Raw genomic sequence first — 18,845 nt, 5'->3', positions numbered from 1 at the left:
TAGCCAATTACCATTAACGTGAAGTTTGTGGAACAAAATTGTTCGATCAGAGTCTCTAGTAAAAAGCACGTAGAGTGGTAGAATTTTATTATGAATTGTTTATCATTTTTTAGCACAGTCCACAGTTGTATATCGGGTGAAAGCGACGGAAAAGATTTGCAAGCTGCAATGTTTCACCTAAAGTACCTTGTTGTGGTGACACTAAATCGATTAACAAATGCGGCGATGGTAGTATTATTTTTTATTAAATTTTTAATTTGGATTAAGTGTTATATTATATAGTTTTTCAGTGACATTATGTTTTAAAACGTGTTATATCAAATTGAGCTCATGTTTATTATTTCAATCTAAATTATTTTCGAGTTTAATTTTTTAAATATTTATATTTAATACAGTGGTGTATGTATGTTGTCCAGAGCTCATAAACAAATGATTGATTTTCTTGCAATCAGCAATGGATACGTTCTGAGTTTGATATGAATTCTCCCTAATTTTGGGAATATGAAAGGGAGATTGTGGTGGGGATTAGGAGCTTTCTGAATGTACGAGAACATGCTATAATTATATACTTTTCAATATTTAAACAATCTATGTAGTAATACACAGGATGGAAAGTGGTGAAGGTTTGAAATGGAGAATGGTATAATAAATATGGAGATTCACCATTCAAAATGAATCTTAATATTTATTTCAGGCTTTTATAGTCTAACTAATTATAGAAATAAAAATTTATTTAAATAAATGGTGAAGCCGCTTGGAAATAAAATAATGGGACTAAACAGATTAAAAGAATATTGAATTAGAATTTATGTTTTAGTAATTTTGATAATGGAAATTGAACTGATGAATTATTTGAATATTAAGAGTTACAATTATGTTTTATGATTAACTTAACCATATAATTCTAATTAAAAAAATCATTAATTTTTCAATCAAACTCAACAAGTTTAATAATTATTTCATATAATTCTTTATATTTTATTTACAACTCGACACACAGGTAGATTCGTTCCTTTTATTGGTACGAGTAAATAAAATTCACTAACCTTCAATTTACAAATAATTCCCCATATACTACCCAGACCTGCAAACTCTACAATTATGACCAACAAACAATACCACACGATACAACTCAGAAACTCAGGAATCAATCGACAATCTTCTTCCTGCTCAAACACTTCTAGAATCACTTTCGGAGCAAGTGGGGGAGAAACAAATTGCCTCCTTGTTCTCTCCCTCATTCTTTAAAAAAAGGCCCTGCGTGAAATTTTTTTGTGATTTTAATGTGAGTGTTTAAGAATATATTTTATTTGGCATTGTGATTAGGCTGAGATGGCGAAAATGCTTCTTGTATTGAAATACATTGTGATTTGATGGAGAAGTGTGATTATTGTGAGCTGAAAAATGGTATTTAATTATACTTATACTATGATACAAACTAATGCAACTTTTTAAGATGACATTAGAGGACACACCCAATATGGTAAAAATTAATAACAAGAAAAGTGAATCTTTCAAAACACAACAAGGATTGAGACAAGAGGCCCCCTATCAACGATAATATTTAATCTAGCTCTGTAAGGCAAAATAAGAAGAACCAGTATCAACAGAAAGCTCTTGATATGATGATGACACAAGTCATCATTGCTTAGCTTATACTGATGAGGTGACGTTGATAGCAAGAAACAGAAGAAAGCTTGAAGAAACCACAAAATAACTAATAAAACCAGCAGAAGAGATAGGCGTACACTTCAATAATGACAAAAAAAAGTTTATGTAAATAAAGTAAAAATGTGAAAGCAAGACAAATACATGATAGGACGTTAATAAAATTCGAAAAAGTAGAAAATTTCTTGTATTTGTCTGTACTACTGGATGTCAAGGAAGAGAAGGAAATACTGAGAAGAATTTTTGGAGAAAAGCAGACAGAGTGAGGATGGGAGAGAAGATCAAACCATGAAATTTACACACGAATGGACGGGAACGATTTACATGGAAGATACCAGAGAACAAGTGGAAAAGAGGGAAGAAAAAAACGGTGAAGGGAAGTAGTGGAAGAAGACCTTAGAGAGAAAAGAATCCAGAGCAAGGTATATATAACTTAACTTTTAATTTACTGGAACCGTGTTTTTAAAAACTAACTTTATGTCTAACATAAATTCTACCAACAACTTCAATTACAAGACTGACATTCTTTATTACAAACGTGAATTAAATAATCTTTTAGTAAACACAAACTAAGCAATTCTACAATAAAATAAGTTCTTAATCAGCACAATATACTGTCCACCTAAGGGCAATGGCGTAGGTGACACCTCCCCCTTTAGAAGGAAGCTTCTCCTGGAAGCTGGATCCCATCTTCTGTTGCCTGAGGGTGATTCTTACTTGTCCTTCCTGAATGTTTCCTCTTATACAAAATCCACAAGAAGGCCAATATCAATGCCATATAAAGAAGAATAGTCCAAATACTGGGAATGTGAAAATTAGTGTTATCCGTGAATATTGGCGTTATCACTTCATTGGAGAAACGTGTAATTGATTTAATTTCAAATTTAATTCATTTATTACAAAAGGTTGTCCAAACGTTTTTTGTTGAAATATTAACTCTTGGTTCCCAAATATAATTTTACATGATGAATTTTCTATTAAATAAATGCCTTTAAGAGTTCTCACTTCAGTTTCTTGCTTACATTTTATGATTAATTTTTCTTCTACGGGAAATATTGCCAAAAATTGATTTATCTCCGTAATAATTTCAATGTGATCTTAATTATTTCAATTTTTGTATATTGACAATATGTAGAATTTCCTGCTAGCAATATGATTTCTTCGCATCCATAATTATTATTGTCTTGCAAATGGTTAGGACATTGAAAAATATTGCCGCGAGTACAAATGTCATTTAGAGGTTTAATGACATTAATTGATTTAAGTAAAGATTTTGAATTAGGTATTAATGTTATGTATTCTGATTCAATTTCTGTAGGTATAGGTAACATATAAAAAAGATTAAATAAAATATCATAGTTAATGGGTATCGATAAAAAATATTGTATTTGATTATTTTCTACTTTACAAACTACGTCTATGACGGCTTCAAATTCTAAAATATTTTTATGTTTTAATTCAAAGGGTTATTCCGCTTGGTAGTAATAATGCACTTTTTGCAACTCTACAAATAAATCGTGAGATTTTATAATAATTGGATGTAAAGTTTACAGAAGGTCAAGGAATTTTCAACCGTTTCTAAAATGTCTTGAATTACATTGAATATGATAAGAAGTTCGTTGAATAACTCTTTCAAATATTTAATATTTTCAGCATTTGCTTGAAAATCTAGAATATCTCTTATCTCAATATTTTCGTTTTTAATAATTTTTCATTATACTGAATGTTCTGAATTGTCTTATTAAAATTATCAATTATTTGACGACTAACAGAATATTGCATTCTTATTTGATTTTGCAAGTTTTCTTGGTTTTGTTTTAAAAGTTCAATAATTGAATTAATTCTTTCTCCATCTTCAGAGTCCAAGTTTCCTGTAATTGTTTTTACTATTGATCCAAGACCGTTAATTAACCCTCTCTTTGGTCTATCTAAGGTAGAATGAATATTAATGTTATCAAATTTTTCTTCTATACTATTCCTAGTGTACTCTATTATATTTATAATATTTTCTGTTTCAGAATGAAAAAATGTATTATTAGACATATTATATTTAACATAATATTATATTGTATACTTTACTTATTATATTCTACGATTAGTGGACTTAAATTATAAAAATGAACAAAAGTATGACTGGATTTTTGCAGCTTGGCATATCCAAGATTTATGGGAAGTATTCCCAAGTTATAGGTAACATCTTTTATATTGACTGTTGCGTCTCCGGCGGTGACGAACCTAAAATAAATTTATAAGGAGTCTTTTTAGGACGTTTTATGTTTGAAAGATGAATATTTTCTGAAGTATTTTTGTGTCTAGTAGCGATTTTAGCTGTTTTTAGTCGGGTATTTTTGCTTTTGATTTCTTCACTTTTATATTTATTTTTGGTTTTACCTTGAACCTGTTTATTACATAAATACACTTTAGTGGGTATTGTATCTGGTAATTCTTCACGGCTTTTATTTGCTTTAGAGATTACTTTTGATTTATTTTCCTGTAATTTTTTATTTAAGTTCGAGTATAAAATTTTTATTTTATCTGGTTATGTGTCCGGTAATTAATTCGTTTGGTTTCAATTTTGTTGCAGAATGAACGCTATTATTATAGGCTAATAATGCGTAAAGTATTTTATTTTCAATAGTCTCATTTTTAAAATCTTTTTGATTATTCAAAAGTCTGACGTGTTCAATAATCGTAGAGTGGAATCTTTGAGCAATTCCATTCGATTCTGGATGTTGAGAACTTATGAAATGTATTTTAATTTTATGTGTTTCTAATAGTTCTTTTACAACAGAATTTTTTAACTCAGTTCCATTGTCCGAAATTATTTGTTCTGGTATACAGTGGTGTGTAAAATATTTAATTAGACTATGAGCTACCTCTATTCCTTGTCTAGATTTTAATTTATACATTTGACCCTATTTGGAAAATGAATCTATTATCGTTAGAAATTTACTATTTTCTAAGGTTATCGTGTCTAAATGCAAAATTTGTAAAGGTTTAGTAGCTGTGGGGGTAACATTTAAAAATGGTTTTATTGGTTTTCTATCGTATTTGCTTAACTGGCAAACTTCACATTCGTTTATATAAGTTTGTATAGATGCTCTTTGATTTGGCCAGTAATACAAAGCTTTTAATTGATTTTCAGTTTCATCTAGTCCTCTATGATTAGTTTTACTTTCGTGGTAATTTTGAATCACTTCTTTAATTTCATTTAAAGGAACATCTATTAATTTTTTATTACATTTAACATGATAACAAACTGAATTTTTCATAAAATGGGTCTTCGAAATAAATAAAATATTTACTTTTTGGTACTATGTATTCTTTCAAGAAATTAATGACATCTTGCTCACAATTGTTTTTAGATAATTGCCCAACAATTCTTTGTTTATTTTCATACAGTTTCATAATAGTAGGTACGGCTGGTTCGAAATTTACTTCTGAAAATATTAATTGATTTTTACCAACATTTATCGCTGAATCTGAAATTGTTATACCAATTACAGGATTTTCCTCATTTGTATGAACAGTTATATCTTCGTCGTCATTCTCATTATTATTACTTTCATTATCTGTTTCAACTATTAGCGATACATTATCGTCGGGAGTTGATGAGAGTTTTTTATTAAATTTGTCTATATAAACTAATAATTTTTTAGAACATTGAGGTTCTTGTAATTTAGTTTCATTGATATTTAGTTCAGTTCTAATTTTCGAAACATCAAATTTAGCATTTTCACAATAAATTTCATTAAAATTTGGGTTGAGAGTTTGATCGTATTCATCGAATGTCTCAACACTAATAGAGGAGCTTAAATCTACTCGAAAATTGGATTATGAAGGATTTAAAATTGTACATAAAGCTATATTATTTTCAATTTTTTTAAACATTCAGGGATTTCTAATTTCCCAATTCGTGTATATGTATAATAACATTACCATTTTTTACATTTTCAATATTTAATTTAATTACTTGTTCACAACGTGGAGGCACTAGTATACAATTCGTGGATCCAGTTTTAATGTCAAAGCAATTAAATTTAATTTGACTATAAGGAGTTATAAGCAAATTTTTATTTAAATCGATAATTGCATTAAGTATTTTTAAATTATCCAATCCTAACAAACAATCAAAATGATCGTGAAATTTGAAAACGCAATATTCTAAATTGAGCGGTTTCCTATAAATAAACATTTTAGGAATTGGAATGAGTGTGCAAAAATTTTGTTGACTGCTACCGAAGGCAGATTTTAAATGGAAGGGTTTTTTGACATAAGATTTTTTGAAATATTTCTCAGCAACTGCTGGTGTCACAAAGGATCTTGTGCTACCAGTATCAATTAAAACTTTAAGATTTTGTTCTGGAAAAATTATATAGGGTAACACGCTTTATGAATTATTTAAGTTTAATAATTCAATCATGTTTGGTTTGGTTCCGAGGCTGGTGTCTAAAAAATTATCGGATTCATCATTAGTGCAATCAGAATCGTCTATATTATGGACTTCTTCCGAGATCAAATTTCTAGGTTGATTCGGATTGTGTTGGAACCTATTTTGATAATTTTGAGGTTGGGGTCTAGATGTATTTCTTCTAGACATACTCATTGGAGTTGGATTTGGAAATCTTTGGTTCTGATTGGGTTTAAAGACGTTTTGACCATTATTAGAAAAGTTTGTATTATTCCTATTAAATGGGATATAAGAAGTTGATGAACGATTTTGTGGGTTTTGTGCGGAATTTCGATTAGTATATTGATAATTCGACATAGAATTTTGCCTAGGAGGTGGCTGCCTATATGCTACATTTTTTTGGAAATTGGTTTTATTTTTATGTGAATTATTTTGCTTATTCAAGGATGAAAAAACATTTGTCGGATGATTATTCTGGGTTATATAAACTTGAAAATTATTTGTAGGAACATTTAAAGCAATATTCAAAGTTTCTGGATTTTTCGTACGCATTAATGTGCCTAAAGGTTCTTTTAAACCGCGTAGCAATACTCTGAGAGCCAAATTTTTAAAGTAATTACCCAAAATTAAATGTTCACTAACATTAGAATGTGTCGTGAGATAAAAAATTTAAAGATTCAATAAATGTTGAATCCTATTATAAAATTCGAAAGGCGTTTCATTACCTTGTTTTATTTCTGAAAGTTCTATATTTAAAGTGTAAATATCTCTTTTGTCAGCGGAAGTATTAAGAAGTGCATCTTTTAGATTTTCCCAAGTTCTTATCGTACAAGAAGAAATGTTTATGGCTGCTTAACCTTTTATTTTTGCTAAAATGCTGGACATCAAATATTCATTTTGAAAATCCCCTACATCCACAGTATTATAAAACTTACTTACTAATTTCTTTGAAATTTCTATAAATCTAGGAAGTAATGCATTGTTTCCATCAAATTCGGGTATCATATCAAGATACTCTTTTTTTAAAATAGGTAATTGTGGAGTAGCCATTTTATTAAAATTATTCGTAGAAAAAAGTTTTGGTGATGCTAAGTTAAATTTTATTTTAGTATTAACAGAGTTTGAGCCTGAATTTGAGTTATTTGAATCAGAATTTGAGTCAGAATCGTCAGATGTGTCAAGTAAATAACTAATATTTCCTCTATATGACATTAAAAACACTTACACCAATAGAATGAAGATCCTTTCCATTGGCTCGGACTGCACAGGAACAACCAATATCCTCTTTATTCTTCCGGTTTCTAGCACAACACAGATCTTCTAGTTGAGTTACTCAGTTCGCCCAACTAAGAGTTCCAATAATTTAACTTTACTTGTTCGAATAGTCAAAAAATCGTAGAAACGAACCGAATGTTATATGCTTTAACTTTCGATTGACTATCCTACTGACTGCGCCTCTTAACTTTTGATTTACTGGAACCGTGTTTTTAAAAACTAACTTTATTTCTAACATAAATTCTACCAACAACTTCAATTACAAGACTGATATTATTTATTACAAAGGTGAATTAAATAATCTTTTAGTAAACACAAACTAAGCAATTCTACAATAAAATAAGTTCTTAATCAGCACAATATACTGTCCACCTAAGGGCAATGGCGTAGGTGACATATATATATATATATATAAAATTTTGACGTTTCGACTTTTCTTTAAGTCTTTATCAAAATCAGATACTGACATTGGCAATTTGCGTATTTATATCAATCAATAGATCAAACAATCAATAGTTAGGTCGAAAAGTCAATTTTTTATCAAATCAAAATATTTTGATAAAAGAAAAGTCGAAACGTCAAAATTTATCTTTCTTTTAAAAATTAGTAAAAAACTAATTTTAAAACAAAAGAGACCTAAAATCAAGAACATTTAGATGCATATATATAATTTTTAAACTCATAGAATTTAAAATTCAATATTCAAATTAACGTTGATAGAAATATTGATTCTCAATAATATTAACAAAAATCACCGAAAATCTTAATTAATTATTTCTCAGACGATGAATACATAAGTATTCGAAAGCTTGGAAAATATATTAAAGTTAGTTCACCTTGCTGTTTCCTTGCCACGGTCCAAATAAGAAACCGCTATATATATATATATATATATATATATATATATATATATATATATATGTATATATATAGCTCCAATATATTTGTATTTAGTTGCTTGATATAGTATCATCTACAAGTCTGGTTGAATTGTTTGCTAGAGCTGATAAATATTTATATATTTGACTGATATTGTCTGTCTGATATTTTATTCATATTGGGCTGGTTCTGAAAAGGTTCTGAAATTTTTGTTAGGTTAGGTTAGGCTTCATTTTGTGGCCTGTCTAATACATGTTCTGATTACGGTTAAAATGTCTGCAATAACTTTAGTGTTGGGTGATGCATTGTTGTAAGTGCGAGAGATCTAGCCGGTATATTTCTTACCACAGTTCAAACAAGGAATAGTAAAAATGCAATATTTTTGATGTTAAGGTTCTTCTTTTTCTTTGATGTTTGAATAGATTTTGTTGATTCTTAAAATGTTTTTGGTTGTAATATATATGTTTTCATTTTAGAATATTTGTTGAATTTTATGTGATATTTGGCCAAGGAGTGGTATAGAACCAAATTTTAATGTGGGGTTTGTTTCAGTATTTACCCTGTTGCTCTGCACACAAGCAAACTCGAAAAGATATTTCCAGTCATTTTTTAACGCAGTATAGACAAGGCAATGAAGTTTTTGCAAAATTGGTAGAAATGAATAAGTCATTGATCTATCTCTATGATACAAATATCAACATGGAGCTGAAAATGAACCCATTTCTACATTTTCCTTTCGTATGGAAATAAGAGGGTATTGTCGATTGTTGATAAAAGAAGAAATAACATTGAATGAATAAGTGTACACCGGTGTCTTGAAAGTTAAATTATATAATGTTCCTGAAAACTTGTCAATCCAATTTATATTGGGCATAGCTAGTTTGATTTCCTCATGTGATCTCGGAGATTTTGCTGCGTTTCCCACACATCTTAGTAAAAGGAACTATTTTAGAATTTGTTGTTTGTTAGTAGGTGGAAGAGGTACCGGGTCTTGCTGGGAGTTGTAATATTGTCTATAATTTTTTCCACTGTATTCTAATCGAGAATTTTCTTTTTTTTTGTTGAAAATGAATACTGAATACTGAATATAACTTCTAATATATAATACACACTGCACAAATATATACCAATAAATATGTTCTCGATCATTTTATTAAAAGACTAGAGGTGAAAATATGTGGACAATTTATAACAAATTCAATTATCCATTTATTAACAAATATGAAACGTATTAATTACTTTTAGAAAAACAGTTGAATGTTTGATTGGTATATATAACATACCTGTTATGTTTTAGCAGTTAAATAGGGTTTATGTCAGTTTAACTATTATGCGCGTTTATTAATATTCAATTCATATTGTTGAATCATTAAACATGAAACTGAATTTACTTACAAAATATAAATAATTACTACGTTATTTGATTTATTCCATTTGTTATCGATTTTAACCCAAATTTGTTATAATTATATTTAATAGATGTCGTCATCTCCATGTAATCACCAATTTGCATGATTACCAATTCGAATTTGCTCAAAAATAATAAAATACACGTTTTTACATAACCATAATTTCTTGCTATTTATGACAATACATGATTTCAGTCTATGCTGATTTCAAGAAGTACGAAAAAGACACCTTTAATTAATGAAAATAGCAAAACAGATAGAGGTTAATGTTTAAAATGAGTAAACAATTCAAGAGTCTTCGTAAAAGAAGATAACAAAAGGAAATTACAAATTTATCAGAGGATACAATCAGCTTTTCATAGATACAATCGAAGAATGTTAAAGAGAAAAATTTTGCGTGAAATTTATTGTCGAGATAAAACAGTGGATCGAGAAATAAGCAGATAATTTAATGATGAAATTGTATGAAAAAATAATAACGAAGACATTAACATTCATAAAATCAAGCAGAGTAGGATGATACGGATACATTTACAAACGCAGTGGAGACGAAACCCTGAGCAAAATAACAGAACAGAAACCAGTTATACATAGGGCAAGGAGAAGGAAAAAGGAAAAAAGGAAAACCAGTTTAATTCATTTTTGAGAGTGAAATGAATAACAAAGAAGCGAAAGAGAAATTGAAATATAAATAGTTGTGGAGAAAAATAGTGGAAAAAACTTAATCAAATGGCAACATTTAGATAAATAGATGACCAAACTTTATAGTTACAGATCGAGTTTGCTTCAAACAAACTATAAAAGATACAGCATGCTCATAACTCAACTAAAAAAAGTCTAGTTCCATGGTTCAATAATAAATCAGATGGAAAAAAAAACAATATTTCAATATATTTTGTTGGTGCCAATAAATCATGTATACAACAAATTCCTTAAATTTTAATATCATACCTTAGGTATGTATTCTAGTAGTCGGGGAGCTGGCTACATTAAACTGTACCGATAAAGTACACGACGTTTGAGTTCGTAAATCCCTAGAAAATAGTTGTGACGTTACCAAATGGCTGCCTGTTCGGACAGGAAGCATATGAAAATGCCAGCCGAGTTTCCAAGTCGAACAAATGTGCCTAAAAAATCAATGGGGTATACGCGTGAAAATTTATTTATAAGTTTTTATAGAGTTCAAATAAGAGCGGTAATGCAGTGGCAGAAATGTAGCCGGCAGAAGCGATAAAGACTGTCGGAAAACTCACGTGAAAAAACCGATGGGGTACACGTGCCAAAATTTTTTACGAGCTTTTAGGGATTTCAACTAAGGTTTAGCTAGTCGGAAAACCTTCGGAAAAATTCAAAAAATGTCGACGTACATGTAAAATTATATACATTCGCAGTTGCTGCATTCAAAACCTGTTTTTTATTATGCCATTCCAAATATCTTTTTGATCGACCCCAAATTGAAAAAAAAATCACCTTGATACACTGAAAACTCGCTGAAACATCATAATTTATAACAGAGCGCTCGATTTGAAGCAGGTTTCTCCGTTTCTGGCGCATCGCGCCGCCGCCGTCGCTGGTCTCTCATCTCGGAAACGCGGACGTAGCGCGCTTGTAAATAAAAAATGTAAATAAAATAAAATATACGTATATCACAGAACGTGAAAAGGAAAGAATCAAGTGTATTGCTACATGAACAACAACAGAAACGTATACTTAAATAAGTTTTATTAATAAAGTATTAAAATTTGAACGCAAATCATTGAACGCTTTATTGTAATAATGGTCAAAATACAGAGAAAAAGTGAATGAATAGTTTTTCTCGCTTTCTCAACTTCAACTACATTTAATTTATTCATTTGATGCGATGCGTCAGAAACGGAGAAACAATGATAAATGGCAAATAAGTTCTGAGAAAGCTTATTTGTCTGTAGTTTTTTTTTTCAATTTTCTATTTGCTGTCGCCCAAAAGGTACGTGAAGTATATTGCTTTAATTACTTTTGAGGCCAGATCTAAAGCTAGAGAAAATAGTAGTATGATGGAAGCCAATAGAAAAGGAAGAAAATATGACAAAAATGAAAAGGTCGATCTGACGTCGGCAATTAGGGGGGGGGAGAGTTTTCACGGGTAAAAAAGGATTATCTCGATTGACGGTAAAACTGTAAGTACTATGGAAAAAAGTTGAGCAACAAAGTTGTAGGTAATAAACATTAAAATAATCAAATTTCTTGTTTTTTATTTTCATCTTGCTACGAAATTCGGTGAAAACTTACCTTCTTATGTTCCAAACTGACTGTAATTTTTTTAATTTAAAAAATCCATTCTTACATTTTATTTTAAAATAATATTGATCATACACAATTTTCACATCAAAACCTCGTCCTTTTTAAAAATCGATTGGTTTTTCATTCGATGAAATCTATACTTTCTGATGGTATGGAAAATATACATTACTACAGTAAATTTTCTCAGAGAAAAACTATTTATCGAAATTTTACACTTTAATTACTGGAAAAACATGAGATTCCATATTACATTTATAAACATGAGTAATTCAAGTGTAAAACTGTTTAATAAATAGCTGAAAATTCTACATTATGATTAAAAAAATTTTCCGGATTCAAGACTTACCATAGTGATGTATATTCATCATACCATCAAAAAGTAGAGACTTCAACGAACAAAAAGCCTTTTTTAAAAAAACCTCTATTTTGACGTGAAAATATTGAAAATTAGGGTGCTATTTCGATATTAAGTCATATATAAAAATATATATTTTAGATAAAAAAATTACACTGCATTTTGGACATAAAAAGGTACATCTACACCGAATTTTATTTTTTATTTTTAACAGAAAAAAACAAAATTATTCATATTTTTTATTGCTCTTTAACTTTTTTCTATGGAACTTTTAGTTTTACAGCAAACCGAGATAAACCATTTTTTACCCTTACAAACTATCTCCATTTCCCAATTTCAGATCGTCCGCAAATTATTTTTTCTTTCATTTTTGTTATATTTTCTTCGCTTCCAATTGAGTTTCATCTTTCTACTATTGTTTTCTGTTCAAAAAATTATCGACCAGGTCTATATTTGTACTGTTTACATATATAAATTTTGGTTTTAGTTTACTTATATTTAAAATATTAATATATTTGAAATATTATTTCCTATTGTTTTTTTTCCTTATTGTTTGTATAAGATTTTTGCTGTTAGATTCATATGTTGAATTGATTTCGATTTTGATCTCATATCTGCTATGTAGTTTTTTACTTTCCCATATATCTGTGTTATATTTTTTATGGATCATTTTTATTTTTTCTTGACTATATGATATACGCGTGAGCATGAGTACTTTCACAAAATATGTTTATAAAGTATATATTGGAATATTATGTATTATTAAGTTATTCTCATGTTAAGTACTTACACTGTTATTGAATCAGTGTCATTCTTTTCAAAACTATTGATAGGCTCATGAACAAATTACATACCAATGAAACGTTTACTATCGAGAAAACTATTAATTACCAGTTTTAATGAGAACCATTTTTTTATTCAAAAGTGAATATTTAAAACTAAATATCAAACAATCTTATTATAAATTGTTTATCTATATGGAAGTAGAAATTTATTTATTTTATCTGTTTTTACATTTAAGAATGCTTGTTTATTTAGAGAGACACAAGGCAAGGCCACACTCGAGAAAGTATTCATTATATAATATTTTATACGTATTAAACTATACAAGATATAACAAAATATAGAATTAATTCTCCATGGGTTCAACTGTAAATTATTTATTTACACTATTTATTTAATATTTTCCTTAGTTTTATAATTATCTAATGTATGTAGTGATATCACTCTCCTATTGCTAAAAAGAAAATATAAAAAAACGGTAATTATTCAGTTGTGGTGGGTCAAAGTTCCACTCTAACAATTTAAAATCGTTGTTTAAGAGATGTACATAAATAATAAAACGGTGCTGCAGACAAATTGCGCTTAAGTCAAATGTCAGAAGCCAACGTTGGACGCTCTAATGATTAGACGCATTGTGTGGTCGTAGTGCGCATGTCATTCGACGAATGTTTAGCTTCCAACGTTAGCCATGGGAAGTCGGTTTCTTTGATCCGCGTTAAAGGGCTACCCAACACTGGAACCAATACTTGTGGTACAACTACACACACTTGTCCGCTTACGCGTGAATGCTACACGTTTTCCATGAAAACTGAAAGTTGTCCGTATCATACTATATATTTTTCACGCTTGTCTGCAGTGCTGCGTCCAGTCTTCGTCCAATGTTTAGTCAACGTTGAAGCTATTTGAGCTTTGAAAGATCTAAGAGATTATGTTGCAATTTGTAAGTCGTTGAAATTTTTTATGGCGTGCCTAAGTAATTTATATTAAAGTAAATCCAAAATGTGCTCTACGCAAGAGTCAGATATTTGATGTAATGCGTCAAAAGAATGCTCCAAAAATACTTATAAATAAAATAGATTCTCATGGCTACATTTCTTTATTGCTTTGAAAATTCCGCTAATTCTTTCAACTTTTACTTCCACTTGACATGGGTCGTCGTAAGCGTTAGTTTATGATATAAGTGACGTTATGATATAAAGACGTAGAACGCCCAAAAGAGTATTTCATGCACTGTGAACGCTTAGTGGAATGCAGCATAAGTGTTATGAATGTACACTACATTCATAACACTTATGCTGTCAAATGTGAGTGTAAGACAAACAAATGTGAAATTTCATATGAAACTTGTAACTCGTTGAAAGAAGTGTATGGAAGATGTTTAACGCGTGCATGTGTTTTTGAAAGGAATATGTTTTCAAGACAGCCGAGGAGATAATTATCACATTGTCGTCCTGTAATCTATCGGTTCATTATTTGGGAAATTGCTAAGATGGCAATTTTTTTATGAAGAATATGTATCCGCAATTAATATTTTAAATTCCCACGTTAGAACACGCAAAAACGTTTTAGCTTAGCAACCTGAACTCTGAAAAGACAAGTCATTGAATCTCCACCAAGCAGAAACTTATTCCGCGTGTTCAGCCAAGAAGGTTTTAGTTAAGTTCATCCATTATCCGCGGATCTGGCCCTGTTCAATTTCTATATGTTTCATAGAATATAATCTATAAGGAAGATGATGTGGATCAGTTGAAGCGTTACGCGCTCTGAAAAACGTAAGAGAAGCAGACTTTCTGTACTGTTTCAAACAATAGAAAGTTTGTATGAACATTTATAGGAATAACTGAGACTGTATAAATTGAAAATGAAATATTCATAACCTCGTTATTTTTTAGTCAACCTCGTATTTTCATTTTTAGTGTATTAAAAGGGGTACTTATTATTATCATTGATTCAACCATTGTCAATGTCGAGGGGCGTGTTGACCTATAAGCTGCGTGTTACCATCATTTTTGTTTCATATTATGAATATAACCCATATTTTTTATGTATTTATTAAGTTTGCATGAAATCCGATGTCTCTCAAGGTTGTTGGTTATAATAACGGTGTCAACAACGTATTGAAAATTATGGTAAACAGTGGTCCTCAAACCATAGGTCATTTCTCTAGATATTCGACAATTGAAATTATAATATAAATACAATTTTTTCAAGTTAGTGATTATTTTGAGTTATGCTGAACATTTTTGGAAAGATAACACTTATCTATAAGTGATTTTTCCAGTAACATCGTGGATCATTTTTTATTACGTGTCCAATAAAATCTATCATAGATGCTATTTACAAATGTGTATAATTAACACAGTTCGAGAAATTAATCTCTAAGTTATCAAAATAGTTACAACAATATAAGTTGCATCAACATTTTTTATTTATAGCTTACCTTTCCTACATACTTTATTATACAAATCTCATTTTCCGAAAAATCCTGATTCAATACCTATATATATTAGACAAGTAGTGACTACGATAGCTTATAGATTAACATTTCTTTAAATTGGAAAAAGCAGTATCAAAAAACCTTTCGATGTACCAAACGTAGAAATACTTTTTAATTTAAACAGGTAATTAACTATTCGACAGCTCAGTGAACAGTTTAAAATCTCGTGCAAAGAATTTCAATATATGAATACCAAATTTGTTCCAACACCTACAGCTAATTATCGTATCGTATCTATATTGTACTCTCTAAAATTTAGTACCGTGTAACATCCTGCTCTTCCATATATAGAAAATGTTATAAAAGGGGGAATTTTTAATATTCAGACTGACCAATTCCTAAAAATCCTTTCAAAGTTGGTTCAACGTTGTTTAAGTACTTTCCAGGCCCAAAATAGTAATTTGAAGATTAAAATTTTATATCACCTTCTTACTTTGCTTCGAATAAATTGATTCACCAAAACTTTTTATCACACCTCGTATTATTAGGTGAGGTGATAGCGGGATTATTTGAGGAAAAAATATAGAAGTTTGGAAACTGCTGTTTTTATGAGCCAAATATTTGATGTTTTTTGGGAAATACCTCACGGATTTGAACTTTTTTCTAAATTGATAAATTGATAAATAAATTGAAAAACAGAGCAGATATGAATATATCAGTTGGTCCTTAAATTCTGTGAAAAATGTATAATGAAGAGAAATACATGAATGAAAAATATATTGATCTGTAATAGAATAAGTAATTAATAATGAATACATTACACAACATGATATTTTGGTCTGTGTAGTTTCCTAAATTTAATAATTACATTCTTACATTTATTTTTCTATTCCAATCATGCATTTGATTATTTATTCTTTATGTTCATTAGAAAACTGATATAGCTGATTAGCATAAATATATTTGTTATTGAATATTTAAAAAAAATTATGGACGAAAACAATATGAAAAAAGGGTTTTGTGAAATATAATACATGTTTTTACTTTCTAAACATACCATATTAAATGATTTTCCAATCACGAATAAACATCGGATTTCATTTGATGTTTACAAAACCAACATGTGGATGGAATGAAGTAAATGTATTAACGATTACAGGCAAAAACAAGAAGAACAAGTTATGGGACATCCTTGAAATTGAATTTAAACACCATTATAAAGTTTTTAGTGAATTTTGATATCACAAAAGTTGAGCAGAATATGTTAGGATAAATTGAACTTGAATGCATTTTTGCTTATTTCCATAAAAAAGACCCAATTTCGCACAATATATGGTTTTGTTATTGACTTTATTTCGTACAGAAGATGAAAAATTTTGATAATTTTCTCGTACTAGCTACGTCAATCAGTAATACTTTTAGTTTTGAATTTGAGAATAATGATTATTCTCATTGCACCTCAATTTAGATGTTCTCTATAATAAAAACCACGATGTTTACTACTAAAACTACACCAACTATCATAATCACACTGTCTGACGCAAGTTTTGATAACCAAAGAATCGCTTTCCGAGACAGTTTACCTTCGATTGGCCCGTGTGTTCTGTATGAATTTCATCAACGGCTCTAATTTATATGATCCTAAAAACATCTTGAACATTCAAACTTTTGTGACACTTTTATACCAATTAGTTACTTGGGAAATATTGCGTATAAAAGTGTTCCATTAGAAAAATTTTTGTTGGCATGAATGGAAATATTATAAAGATATTAAAATTCAATACATTTCATGCTGTAATTGTGATTTTACCCATAGGTAATAATATACTTTTGGTATCTTGTAACATGGATATTATTAATAACAAAGATTTTCAAAACTCTGTGTGAAAATGTAGAGACCTGTTAATGCTTTATATTGCCGGAAGGAATGATTTTCTAACCTTGATTTCTTGATCATGAACATATTTAGATCAGAGTATAATACTATATAAACGTTTTATATTTGAAATTTTTCACAAATAAATTTTTTTCCTTTTAATCCATATTTCTAAGGAAAAGCTGTATAGTTTTAAAAACTTTTTTGTCACTTTTATGAAGAAATAATTCTTGTAAGTATATTTTATTTCAAGACAGAACAGAATTGGAAGCTCGATTGTCGTCAATTTATTCATTTTCATACAAAAATCTCTAGTGACCTGTAAAAATGCAATCAAATCAGAAATGAGCAGCGCCAGATGGGGAAATAGTGGTTCGCCGAGAGCTTTAGGTGATTTTCTTAAAGCTTTTTAAGCTTTTGTCTCGTGCTTAGCTGCTGAAAGAGGATTTAAGGTGATAATTAAAAACTCTTCCTTGTCAAAGTGCACTCTTCATTATTTCAAAAATTAACTCTAATCGATAATTGTCTTTGTTAGACCCGAAACGGCGTTGGATGGAGATTTTGAATTTTTTTCCCTACACTTAATCAATTTCTTGTGTACTTTCGAGAAATTGCGATTCTTCCTATTTTTCCCTTTGATAATTAAACTTGCTGAAAAATTAATTGCTTTATACGGAAAAATATATTAAAAGTAAATTCAGTTCAGGGAAATTACTTTTTGCCAATTTATTGTAGATTAGACTTATTAGACATAGAGTGAAGTTATTAATTATGTCTTAGTCTGCTTCAGAATAAAAATGGAATTTTATTGAAGTGGCATATTGGTACTTACTTTAATTTATTCACTGTAATGAAGACGAATCTAACTAATTAAAACGCAAACTTCAGATTTCCAAAGAAAACATAGTGATAAAAATCTTTGATAAACCCAAATAGAACGAAAAAATTTAAAGTCATAATAACAATTGTCACAACAATATTTCCATAGTTTTTAAAAAACATATTAAAAAAATGAGTAACTCAAGTAATTACTCAATAAACATACTCCATCAGATAATCGATCTTCCGCAATGGGGAACACATTTTGATGAATAACCAATAGGAAAAGTATATTATAGTCAAAGTATTGAAATGTTGATATTTATTTTTTATGTCCGGATTCAGTTTGAATATTGATTTAATATTCAAACTACTTGACAAAGACTTCATTCCAATTCTTATATAAAGATCTTACTAAAGATATAAATTTGGTTAGCTGTGTTAATTTGACCGTTCTAATTTTCAACGTAATTTCTTATTTCGCATAACAAATGAGTAATTGGATTTCCTTGTATAACTGTCAAAAACCTGTATTTCAAAATTACATACTTAAAATGAAAATCAACAAAACATAAAGCAACAAAGTTTTATACTTTGATCGGAAGTTGGCATGATGATGACTGTAGGTAGTAGAGTATGTGAACATTTGTGGC

The 18,845-nt window shown here is 29.3% G+C and overlaps 1 protein-coding gene and 1 long non-coding RNA gene across 3 annotated transcripts in view; both read right to left on the bottom strand.

Annotated features, from left to right (window-relative positions):
- Positions 1 to 18,845, bottom strand: part of LOC130451113 (forkhead box protein P1-like) — a 251,029-nt gene that overhangs the window by 140,369 nt on the left and 91,815 nt on the right. The window lies entirely within an intron of this gene.
- Positions 3,649 to 7,408, bottom strand: LOC130451115 (uncharacterized). Its single transcript, XR_008910674.1, has 2 exons — positions 7,305 to 7,408; positions 3,649 to 3,903 (listed from the first exon to the last, which is right to left on the bottom strand). It is a non-coding gene; the product is annotated as an uncharacterized LOC130451115 (long non-coding RNA).

The sequence above is a fragment of the Diorhabda sublineata genome, chromosome X (genome assembly GCF_026230105.1).
Source record: "Diorhabda sublineata isolate icDioSubl1.1 chromosome X, icDioSubl1.1, whole genome shotgun sequence".
In the NCBI taxonomy this organism is placed as follows: Eukaryota; Metazoa; Arthropoda; class Insecta; order Coleoptera; family Chrysomelidae; genus Diorhabda; species Diorhabda sublineata.
This window is presented reverse-complemented; position numbering and strand designations above follow the sequence as displayed.